At 38.8% G+C, this 12,592-nt stretch overlaps 1 protein-coding gene across 5 annotated transcripts in view; it reads right to left on the bottom strand.

Annotated features, from left to right (window-relative positions):
* The window catches only part of ST6GALNAC3 (ST6 N-acetylgalactosaminide alpha-2,6-sialyltransferase 3), a 582,436-nt gene that overhangs the window by 222,593 nt on the left and 347,251 nt on the right, over positions 1-12,592 (bottom strand). The gene's annotated exons all lie outside the window — the stretch shown is intronic.

The following is a 12,592-nucleotide window of genomic DNA, read 5'->3' as shown; positions in this document are numbered from 1 at the left end:
CAGAACAACCAACTCTGTCTTAAAAAGAGTCAAGCACCCAAGAACAGAGAAAAAACAGAGATTGCTGCTGGCTCATATGTTTTAAAGACAAGAATGTAACTCTCCTTACTTGTCTTAATTTTGAACTAAACTTGAAGGAGGCATAGGTCAAAAAAAATCTAAGGAGAGGAGAAATAATTGTAAGAGAGAAGTCAGTCAACTACAGAGATAGATCCCACGATACATAAATAAATAAACCCTTTAAAGCCTGTATAAAATTTAAAAGTCTGTATATATTTTAATGAAGCTTCTCATTTAAAGCCTACTTTTGCCTTTGAGTTTCACGCCCTTTGGGGGTTTAAAAGCCACTACACGGAGAGAACTGTTGAGCATACATGTCTACTGGGATTTTTTTTCTACACAGTATAATTTTTCTGAGCATCTGGCCTTCTGTCAAGTCATCCTCTGGCCCAGAGAACTTTATTTCACTCAGTAGACTGCTTGCAAGTCTAGATTTCTACAACCACGGATGTCCTGCACAGCTTTTTGCCTTAAAATATGATCACTGAACTTGAGATGTTGCTGTTGTTTTAATCCTAAATTGTCAAATATATCAGAGTTTCACCCCGTGTATTTGTATATGTGTGTGTGTCTGTGTGTGTGTGCACGTGGGTGTTTTTAAACACATGAAAGGTTTGTACTGATATCTTTATAAATTACAAATGCCCCTACCTACGTCCCATTATTAAAATAGATCGTTCCTTTTTTTTTGAATTTTTAATTTCCGGCACACGTGTATTACAGAGGAGGCCTAATGTAGGTCACTGAATGCCACCATAAATAATGGTAAAAAGGAAGTTTCCCTGTTTCATAATGATTGTTAGCATGAAAACACAACTCTGAATGCAGTATTGTGCTTTTTGACTAAGGAGTCCTATGGATCTGCCCATGACTGCTGCGTGAACTTTTTGTTCCTGCCAAATACACCAGCTGGGATGGGGACATTAATTCATTCTAACAGAGGTTTGTCAGCATTGCTCCTGAAAAAGTGCTGAGATACTTATATTTGCAAAGACCATCTTCAAAATGAAAAAAAAAAAAAAAGGAAAACACTGTTTTTTTTGTTTTGTTTTTTTTTTATATTTCAAATGCTGTGTTCTTCTGTGTCCAGATATTTTTTTAACTGTAACATAGTCAGATTCACTAATAGTTTCCTGTAAGTCTGTGCTTTTTTTTTTTTTTTTTTTTTTTTTTATTATACTATAGGGTTTTAGGGTACATGTGCACAATGTGCAGGTTTGTTACATATGTATCCATGTGCCATGTTGATTTCCTGCACCCATTAACTCGTCATTTAGCATTAGGTGTATCTCCTAATGCTGTCCCTCCCCCCTCCCCCCACCCCACAACAGTCCCCGGAGCGTGATGTTCCCCTTCCTGTGTCCATGAGTTCTCATTGTTCAATTCCCACCTATGAGTGAGAACATGCGGTGTTTGGTTTTTTGTCCTTGCGATAGCTTACTGAGAATGATGTTTTCCAGTTTCATCCATGTCCCTACAAAGGACACGAACTCATCATTTTTTATGGCTGCATAGTATTCCATGGTGTATATGTGCCACATTTTCTTAATCCAGTCTATCGTTGTTGGACATTTGGGTTGGTTCCAACTCTTTGCTATTGTGAATAGTGCCGCAATAAACATACGTGTGCATGTGTCTTTATAGCAGCATGATTTATAGTCCTTTGGGTATATACCCAGTAATGGGATGGCTGGGTCAAATGGTATTTCTAGTTCTAGATCCCTGAGGAATCGCCACACTGACTTCCACAATGGTTGAACTAGTTTACAGTCCCACCAACAGTGTAAAAGTGTTCCTATTTCTCCACATCCTCTCCAGCACCTGTTGTTTCCTGATTTTTTAATGATGGCCATTCTAACTGGTGTGAGATGGTATCTCACTGTGGTTTTGATTTGCATTTCTCTGATGGCCAGTGCTGAGGAGCATTTCTTCATGTGTTTTTTGGCTGCATAAATGTCTTCTTTTGAGAAGTGTCTGTTCATGTCCTCTGCCCACATTTTGATGGGGTTGTTTGTTTTTTTCTTGTAAATTTGTTTGAGTTCATTGTAGATTCTGGATATTAGCCCTTTGTCAGATGAGTAGGTTGCAAAAATTTTCTCCCATTGTGTCGGTTGCCTGTTCACTCTCATGATAGTTTCTTTTGCTGTGCAGAAGCTCTTTAGTTTAATGAGATCCCATTTGTCGATTTTGGCTTTTGTTGCCATTGCTTTTGGTGTTTTAGACATGAAGTCCTTGCCCACGCCTATGTCCTGAATGGTATTGCCTAGGTTTTCTTGTAGGATTTTAATGGTTTTTAGGTCTAACATATAAGTCTTTAATCCATCTTGAATTAATTTTTGTGTAAGGTGTAAGGAAGGGATCCAGTTGCAGCTTTCTACATATGGCTAGCCAGTTTTCCCAGCACCATTTATTAAATAGGGAATCCTTCCCCCATTTCTTGTTTTTGTCAGGTTTGTCAAAGATCAGATAGTTGTAGCTATGCGGCATCATTTCTGAGGGCTCTGTTCTGTTCCATTGATCTATGTCTCTGTTGTGGTACCAGTACCATGCTGTTTTGGTTACTGTAGCCTTGTAGTATAGTTTAAAGTCAGGTAGTGTGATGCCTCCAGCTTTGTTCTTTTGGCTTAGGATTGACTTGGCGATGTGGGCTCTTTTTTGGTTCCATATGAACTTTAAAGTAGTTTTTTCCAATTCTGTGAAGAAAGTCATTGGTAGCTTGATGGGGATGGCATTGAATCTATAAATTACCTTGGGCAGTATGGCCATTTTCACGATATTGATTCTTCCAACCCATGAGCATGGAATGTTCTTCCATTTGTTTGTATCCTCTTTTATTTCATTGAGCATTGGTTTGTAGTTCTCCTTGAAGAGGTCCTTCACATCCCTTGTAAGTTGGATTCCTAGGTATTTGATTCTCTTTGAAGCAATTGTGAATGGGAGTTCACTCATGATTTGGCTCTCTGTTTGTCTGTTATTGGTGTACAAGAATGCTTGTGATTTTTGTACATTAATTTTGTATCCTGAGACTTTGCTGAAGTTGCTAATCAGCTTAAGGAGATTTTGGGCTGAGACAATGGGGTTTTCTAGATATACAATCATGTCATCTGCAAACAGGGACAATTTGACTTCCTCTTTTCCTAATTGAATACCCTTTATTTCCTTCTCCTGCCTGATTGCTCTGGCCAGAACTTCCAGCACTATGTCGAATAGGAGCGGTGAGAGAGGGCATCCCTGTCTTGTGCCAGTTTTCAGAGGGAATGCTTCCAGTTTTTGCCCATTCAGTATGATATTGGCTGTGGGTTTGTTGTAGATAGCTCTTATTATTTTGAGATACGTCCCATCAATACCTAATTTATTGAGAGTTTTTAGCATGAAGGGTTGTTGAATTTTGTCAAAGGCCTTTTCTGCATCTATTGAGATAATCATGTGGTTTTTGTCTTTGGTTCTGTTTATATGCTGGATTACATTTATTGATTTGCGTATGTTGAACCAGCCTTGCATCCCAGGGATGAAGCCCACTTGATCATGGTGGATAAGCTTTTTGATGTGCTGCTGGATTCGGTTTGCCAGTATTTTATTGAGGATTTTTGCATCAATGTTCATCAAGGATATTGGTCTGAAATTCTCTTTTTTGGTTATGTCTCTGCCAGGTTTTGGTATCAGGACGATGCTGGCTTCGTAAAATGTGTTAGGGAGGATTCCCTCTTTTTCTATCGATTGGAATAGTTTCAGAAGGAATGGTACCAGTTCCTCCTTGTACCTCTGGTAGAATTCAGCTGTGAATCCATCAGGTCCTGGACTCTTTTTGGTTGGTAAGCTATTGATTATTGCCACAATTTCAGAACCTGTTATTGGTCTATTCAGAGATTCAACTTCTTCCTGGTTTAGTCTTGGGAGGGTGTATTTGTCGAGGAATTTATCCATTTCTTCTAGATTTTCTAGTTTATTTGCATAGAGGTGTTTGTAGTATTCTCTGATGGTAGATTGTATTTCTGTGGGATCGGTGGTGATATCCCCTTTTTCGTTTTTTATTGCATCTATTTGATTCTTCTCTCTTTTCTTCTTTATTAGTCTTGCTAGCGGTCCATCAATTTTGTTGATCTTTTCAAAAAACCAGCCCCTGGATTCATTAATTTTTTGAAGGGCTTTTTGTGTCTCTATTTCCTTCAGTTCTGCTCTGATTTTAGTTATTTCTAGCCTTCTGCTAGCTTTTGAATGTGTTTGCTCTTGCTTTTCTAGTTCTTTTAATTGTGATGTTAGGGTGTCAATTTTGGATCTTTCCTGCTTTCTCTTGTGGGCATTTAGTGCTATAAATTTCCCTCTACACACTGCTTTGAACGTGTCCCAGAGATTCTGGTATGTTGTGTCTTTGTTCTCCTTGGTTTCAAAGAACATCTTTATTTCTGCCTTCATTTCATTATGTACCCAATAGTCATTCAGGAGCAGGTTGTTCAGTTTCCATGTAGTTGAGCGGTTTTGACTGAGTTTCTTAATCCTGAGTTCTAGTTTGATTGCACTGTGGTCTGAGAGACAGTTTGTTATAATCTCTGTTCTTTTACATTTGCTGAGAAGAGCTTTACTTCCAACTATGTGGTCAATTTTGGAATAGGTGTGGTGTGGTGCTGAAAAAAATGTATATTCTGTTGATTTGGGGTGGAGAGTTCTGTAGATGTCTATTAGGTCCACTTTATGTAGAGCTGAGTTCAATTCCTGGATATCCTTGTTAACTTTCTGTCTCGTTGATCTGTCTAATGCTGACAGTGGGGTGTTAAAATCTCCCATTATTATTGTGTGGGAGTTTAAGTCCCTTTGTAGGTCACTCAGGACTTGCTTTATGAATCTGGGTGCTCCTGTGTTGGGTGCATATATATTTAGGATAGTTAGCTCTTCTTGTTGAATTGATCCCTTTACCATTATGTAATGGCCTTCTTTGTCTCTTTTGATCTTTGTTGGTTTAAAGTCTATTTTATCAGAGACTAGGATTGCAACCCCTGCCTTTTTTTGTTTTCCAGTTGCTTGATAGATCTTCCTCCATCCCTTTATTTTGAGTCTATGTGTGTCTCTGCACGTGAGATGGGTTTCCTGAATACAGCACACTGATGGGTCCTGACTCCTTATCCAGTTTGCCAGTCTGTGTCTTTTGATTGGAGCATTTAGCCCATTTACATTTAACGTGAATATTGTTATGTGTGAATCTGATCCTGTCATTATGATGTTAGTTGGTTATTTTGCTCATTAGTTGCTATAGTTTCTTCCTAGCCTCGATGGTCTTTACAATTTGGCATGTTTTTGCAGGGGCTGGTACCGGTTGTTCCTTTCCATGTTTAGTGCTTCCTTCAGGAGCTCTTTTAGGGCAGGCCTGGTGGTGACAAAATCACTCAGCGTTTGCTTGTCTGTAAAGAATTTTATTTCTCCTTCACTTATGAAGCTTAGTTTGGCGGGATAGGAAATTCTGGGTTGAAAATTCTTTTCTTTAAGAATGTTGAATATCGGCCCCCACTCTCTTCTGGCTTGTAGAGTTTCTGCTGAGAGATTAGCTATTAGTCTGATGGGCTTCCCTTTGTGGGTAACCCGACCTTTCTCTCTGGCTGCCCTTAACATTTTTTCCTTCGTTTCAACTTTGGTGAATCTGACAATTATGTGTCTTGGAGTTGCCCTTCTCGAGGAGTATCTTTGTGGCGTTCTCTGTATTTCCTGAATCTGAATGCTGGCCTGCCTTGCTAGATTGGGGAAGTTCTCCTGGATAATATCTTCCAGAGTGTTTTCCAACTTGGTTCCATTCTCCCCATCATTTTCAGGTACACCAATCAGACGTAGGTTTGGTCTTTTCACATAGTCCCAAATTTCTTGGAGGCTTTGTTCATTTCTTTTTATTCTTTTTTCTCTAAACTTCCCTTCTCTCTTCATTTCATTCATTTCATCTTCTATCAGCGATACCCTTTCTTCCAGTTGATCACATCTGCTACTGAGGCTTCTGCATTCTTCGCGTAGTTCTCGAAACTTGGCTTTCAGCTCCATCATCTCCTTTAAGCCCTTCTCTCCATTGGTTATTCTAGTTATCCATTCTTCTAATTTTTTTCAAAGTTTTTAACTTCTTTGCTATTGTTTTGAATTTCCTCTCGTAGCTCAGAGTAGTTTGATCGTCTGAATCCTTCTTCTCTCAACTCATCAAAGTCATCCTCCATCCAGCTTTGTTCCGTTGCTGGTGAGGAACTGCGTTCCTTTGGAGGAGGAGAGGTGCTCTGTTTTTTAGAGTTTCCAGTTTTTTTGGTCTGTTTTTTCCCCATCTTTGTGGTTTTGTCTACTTTTTGTCTTCGATGATGGTGATGTACAGATGGGTTTTTGGTGTGGATGTCCTTTCTGTTTGTTAATTTTCCTTCTACCAGACAAGACCCTCAGCTGCAGGTCTGTTGGAGTTTACTAGAGGTCCACTCCAGACCCTGTTTGGCTGGGTGTCAGCACCGGTGGCTGCAGAACAGCGGATTTTCGTGAGACCACAAATTCAGCTGTCTGATAGTTCCTCTGAAAGTTTTGTCTCAGAGGAGTACCTGGTTGAATGAGGTGTCAGTCTGTCCCTACTGGGGGGGTGCCTCCCAGTTAGGCTGCTCAGGGGTGAGGGACCCACTTTAGGAGGCAGTCTGTCCGTTCTCAGATCTCCAGCTGCGTGCTGGGAGAACCACTACTCTCTTCAAAGCTGTCAGTCAGACAGGGACATTTAAGGCTGTGGAGGTTCTGGCTGAGTTTTTGGTTGTCTGTGCCCTGCCCCCAGAGGTGGAGCCTACAGAGGCAGGCAGGCCTCCTTGAGCTGTGGTGGGCTCCACCCAGTTCGAGCTTCCTGGCTGCTTTGTTTACCTAAGCAAGCCTGGGCAATGGCGGGCGCCCCTCCCCCAGCCTCGTTGCCGCCTTGCAGCGTGATCTCAGACTGCTGTGCTAGCAATCAGCAAGACTCTGTGGGCATAGGACCCTCCGAGCCAGGTGCGGGACACAATCTCCTAGTGTGCCGTTTTCCAGGCCCGTTGGAAAAGCGCAGTATTAGGACGGGACTGACCGGATATTCCAGGTGCCGTCTGTTTCCCCTTTCTTTGACTAGGAAAGGGAACTCCCTGACCCCTTGAGCTTCCGGAGTGAGGCAATGCCTCGCCCTGCTTCGGCTCGCGCACAGTGCGCTTCACCAACTGTCCTGAACCCACTGTTAGGCACTCCCTAGTGAGATGAAACCGGTACCTCAAGCAGAAATGCAGAAATCACCTGTCTTCTGTGTCGCTGGGGCTGGGAGCTGGAGACCGGAGCTGTTCCTATTCGGCCATCTTGGCTCCACCGAAAATACTGTTTTTAATACTGTCTTTTGCCTATTATCTCTTGGTCGAAGTTTTCCTGGGGTTAGCAGGTATTTATTCTGAGTTAGGAATAACCTGACATCTTTGTTTGTGGAATCTAGGTATGGCATTTCTTTGGGCAAACTATGCACATTTCTGTACCCCATGGCTGACTCTAAGATAAGGCTAGCATAGTTGTTTTATTTTGGTTTTGGTTTTTGCCCTCCACCTTCAAGCTACACTGTGTGTGTTAAGGCAGCTTCCTTGTGTGTTGACAGAGGGACCTACAAGAGGATTCCCAAATTTTCAGGGAAGAAGACTTGAAACCCCTTTCCACTCCAGATATTACTAAAGGTTTGCAAACCTGAGGGATGAGAGCCAATTTCATCTCTACACTTGACCACGCAATGACACAAGAAACTTTCAAAATGGCCAAACTGAAATAGCAAAACCTGGGCTGCCCTTAAAACCCTTGCTAGCTTATAAAACTCTCACCCCCAAAGATAGTGAGGAATGACACATCGCTGATTTCTTTTTCTCTCCTTAAGATTGAGTGGGAATGGATGCAACAGGCTGGCAAAGATGAGCCAGGTAGAGATCTTGATACTGTATTTACAAATCAGTGTCCCATTTTATGTTTTTAGAAATTGATTTATGTGCATTGTTTCCTAAACAGTCTTTAAAAATGACTCCCTTTCTTTTCATCCTCTTCACCTGAGGCAGGAACATCTTGAAACATTGATTCTATTTGCTGCTAGCTTTCATTAATTTCATCCATCCCTGAAGGTGGAGCCACATTGGCACCAGCTAATTAAGACCTATTTAGGGCAGCTCAGAGTCCTTTAACAGCCCAGAATTAGCTTTGCTCTTTTAATGGGGACTATTGCTTTCTCAATTATTACTTAATTAAATAATGTGCCTATATTTATTTGCAAGCATATTTCTAACGTGAAATCCAAGCTGCAATTGCCCACCTACCCATAGGAAAGCAGAATATCTCACATTGGCTCTCAACTGCTTCTCTAGAAAAGTTAACATTCCTTTTGCATATGTGTGTGCCAGGAACATGATCACATTCTTCAATGTTAAGTGTGGTACAATGTGCCACTGTCAGCCCTACAGCATTTCTATCATATTTCAGTCTTAAGATGTATTAATGCAAATGTGTAAATGTCAGCAGGCTAGTATTATTTATGCATACCAATCATTCAAAGGGGAAAAGGTATTTTGTTCCAGATTGTTTTGAATATAAAACCTTTAATTTCAGAGATTTCTGGGAGAAATGAAAGTTCTGTAGAATTCACAATACTTGATTTGCATAAGTATATTTGGTACGTGACAATCTAAAAGTGACCACTAACCAATGAACCCAGAATTAAAAAAAAAAAAAATGAAAGAAAAAAAACTGGGCCCCAGAAGATAAAGACAGAAAGGGAAAGCAACCTACTCTTTCTGCTCTCTTAGCCTTTCCCATAAGGTCACCCTCTCTAATTGACAAGCCAAATAATTTTAGACAGTAACTAAAAAGAAAGCAAATTCAACTCCATTTGCTTCAAAAAGGTATTCCAATATGTTTGTGAGTTGGCCGAAACTTACTCTAAGACATTTAAATGATATACATATTTCTTCTACTGCTTCATGTTTCCTCAGTGAGGAATTCCTTAAGACGAAAAACAATGCTGGCCGGGCGTGGTGGCTGACACCTGTAATCCCAGCACTTTGGGAGCCTGAGGAAGATGGGTCATGAGGTCAGGAGTTCGAGACTAGCCTGGCCAATATGGTGAAACCCCATCTCTACTAAAAATACAAAAATTAGCCAGGCATGCTGGTGCGTGCCTGTAGTCCCAGCTACTCAGGAGGCTGAGGCAGAGGAATTGCTTGAACCTGGGAGGTAGAGGTTGTAGTGAGCAGAGATCACTCTACTGCACTCCAGCCTGGGTGACAGAGTGAGACTCTATCTCAAAAAAAAAAAAAAAAAAAAAACAAAAAAAAACCACAATACTTGGAAAAGTGAAAAGATGCCTACCTTAAATGGAAGGGCTATATTTTTTTTTAAAGTATTTTTACAATTTTAAGAAGCAAGCTGAGAAGCAAAGTTTTCTTTGAGGAACTCCATGTAATCATTTTCCTATCATGAATCACTTTAACTACTAGTGACATATTTTTAATTCTAAAAATTATACATAATAATGATGACATTGTCTCTCTGTTAAAAACTTGATGAAAATAACTACTTGCTAAAAAGCTCTAATAACTACACGCAAATCAAACAAAATCGCTTTACAATTAAAGCAAAATTAAATGGACACCACTTATTCTCTATTTCCTCATGCCTTCAGTGATGTATACCACTTAATTCACTCCTATTTACTTAGGAGAAAAATGTTAAAAACATTTTTGGAGACTATAACCAACATATACTTTGTAAGCACAGATCCACATAAATGTTTGCCATTCAAATGTTTTCTTTGATGCAAAATATCCTTAAAGTGTTTACCATAATTATATTGCTTGTTGTGCTGTTATTCTTATTCTAAGATTATTTGTGTGTGTGTGTGTGTGTGTGCAAGTGTTGTGGAATAAAGCAGATGAATAATTACATTGAAATCTCTGAGACCTGTGATTGTCAGCATGGTAAAAAGAAGGAACAGATATAAGATAGAGGATGTAAACTTAAAACCTGATCACCCTGGATTTGAATTGAAAGTTTTGGTTTGAACTCATAATGATTTTATCTTTTAACAATATACACAGAATATATTGTTTATATACTACCTCTGTCCACTGTAAAGCCCAAGAAACAAAGACCAATCCAGTAGCAATGAGCAGCAATGGTGCTAATATTATGCTCTCTTAACTACTAAAAGAAACTGACATTCTTTGGAGAAATGTCTGAATCCAGGTCTGTCTCGGAATATGTACAAAAAAAAGCCTGAAACATCCTATAATACCAGGAAACAAAGAAGCTATCAAAGACTACTAGGGGCATGTCAAAAGGACTCAAAGCCAATTTGAAGAGGTTCCCATAGGCCAAAATAGGACGATCTGAACATAAGGATATAATTTTAATAAATTAAAATAATTGAAGTATGTTTAAGTCTGTAAGTTAATATGTAAATATTAATAATACTGGACACCTACAGAGAATGCAAGGAAACTAATATATTAAAACTGGTAAATAAAGAGGAGAACAGTATTGGTTTCTATCTCATGGTAACCAAATGAATAAGAGGGTAAATTACTCTTAATAAAGTATATCGTCTAATAAATAAGAAGGATATGATGAAATAGCACCATTGTGCAATCCTAATACATTATTTAATCTAGCAAATAATCATTAATGGCATCTAACATTAAAAAAAGAGAAAACTAGAGAGTATTTCTCCTGAGAGAAGAACCACCTAATGGTTTGGCAAAAAAAAAACAAAAAAAGAAAAAAAGAAACCTGAATCCAACCAAGCCTCAATACATAAATACCAGTGTAGGAGAAAAAGAAAGATCATGGGAATGCAATTACCAAATCTAGATTGTGGAAAACTCTATACGACTAATGCCTAGGTTTCTTCAACAACAGATAGGGAGGGAGACAGAAGAGAGAAGGAGAGACAGGGAAGTATCTATATAGGTTAGGAGAAATATAAGACATATCAATCAATTGCTATGTATGAACCTTATGCTAATCCGAATTAAAACAAACTATGAAAAATATATCAATGAGACAATTGGGAAATTTGCAAACTAAATATATAATGACATTAAGGCAGAATTGTTGATTTTTATGTAGGGCAATGGTACTGTATTGATTTTAAGACTTTATCTTTCAGAGATATACACCAAAATATTTATAAATAAAATTATATGGTATCTGAGATTTGTTTCAACATAATCTTTGGTGAGAGAGAAAGTGTGTAGGGGTATAGATGAAACCATACTGGTCATGAATTAATAATTATTCAAGCTAAGTGATGGTTATACAGAGGCTCATTACACCACTAGTGTCTCTACTTTATAAGTTTGACATTTTCTTTCATGAAAAGTTGAAAAACATATTCTAGTTTGAAATTTGACAATGAATATCAGATTGCCATGGGAAATTCTGAGACAATAAAAGTCTTTAACATAGATGTGGTTAGGATATAGATTGGGAACAGCAGCTTCTGAGGTCATTTTGATCAACATTTTGTTATCCAACCAGGCTCTACTTAAATCATCCATTCTGTCCATTTCTAAAACACTAGCATAGTTATCTTCTCTTGTCTGGTTGGAGTACTAAGTGAAGCAACCCGACAGAAATAGACTCAGTGAAAAAGATAAGAATGCACCATAAACTGAAACCATATTTCTGTTTCTTTAACTCTCATTTTGGTAACTCTACCAATCGAATGATACCCTGCAAATTAACTTTATCAAGTGAGTAAAATTACCTAGTAATTTTCCTACGATACAGCTTTCTTCATCATGGCCAGTAAGAAAATGATCTCCCAAAGCTATTCTCTCCCAATTCTTTAACAATTTACACATATGTGGTGGTAGTGTCTCCCTCAAAGCTCGCGGCAAAAGTTGATGTGAAATAAACACATAAAAACATGAACCAACAGCATGCTAAGCTCTTCTCTGATACCACCCCCCACTAAATGACTCTAGGTATTATAGGTATGTCTGGGTGATACCCTGAGGGCTAACTCTAACTAATGAAAAACCAAATACATCTCATTAATTGCATTGCTCTGGGCTAAGGAGAGACCAGAAATTTCCAAAGCCGTTTGTGAATAGGCTTCATATTTATATAGAATAGTGTGACATATGACCATTTTTCTTTGAAGCACCATACCTTTCCCTTTCATCTCTACTGCCTGTCATTTTGGACAGTTTATGCTACATTGATTCAAATCTCACCTTTGGGATTCTTCTTGCTAACTCATACAGTCCGAGGAACTAGTATTTCATGGCTATTTCTGTCTTGTACTTCATATGAAGCTGTGTATTTTTGGTGCTCAGAAGTAGAAAATGTTAAATTCAGATCAACTCACATTACCAAAGGAGAGTTGATCCACCTAAGATTTTTAAATAATCATCAGCATCCAAATTACATTCAGAGATATCAGAAACTGCACCTCCCTGAGCACATAGCTCAATATAGTTAAAAGCTTAGATTTGATAATATTGAATAGTGAAATAAACACATTTTGAAGAAATTGGAATGCTAATATTGGAAC

This window comes from Symphalangus syndactylus, chromosome 12 (genome assembly GCF_028878055.3).
Source record: "Symphalangus syndactylus isolate Jambi chromosome 12, NHGRI_mSymSyn1-v2.1_pri, whole genome shotgun sequence".
NCBI classification, from domain to species: domain Eukaryota; kingdom Metazoa; phylum Chordata; class Mammalia; order Primates; family Hylobatidae; genus Symphalangus; species Symphalangus syndactylus.
Note: the sequence above shows the minus strand (reverse complement) of the source record. Positions and strands in the feature narration are given on the sequence as shown.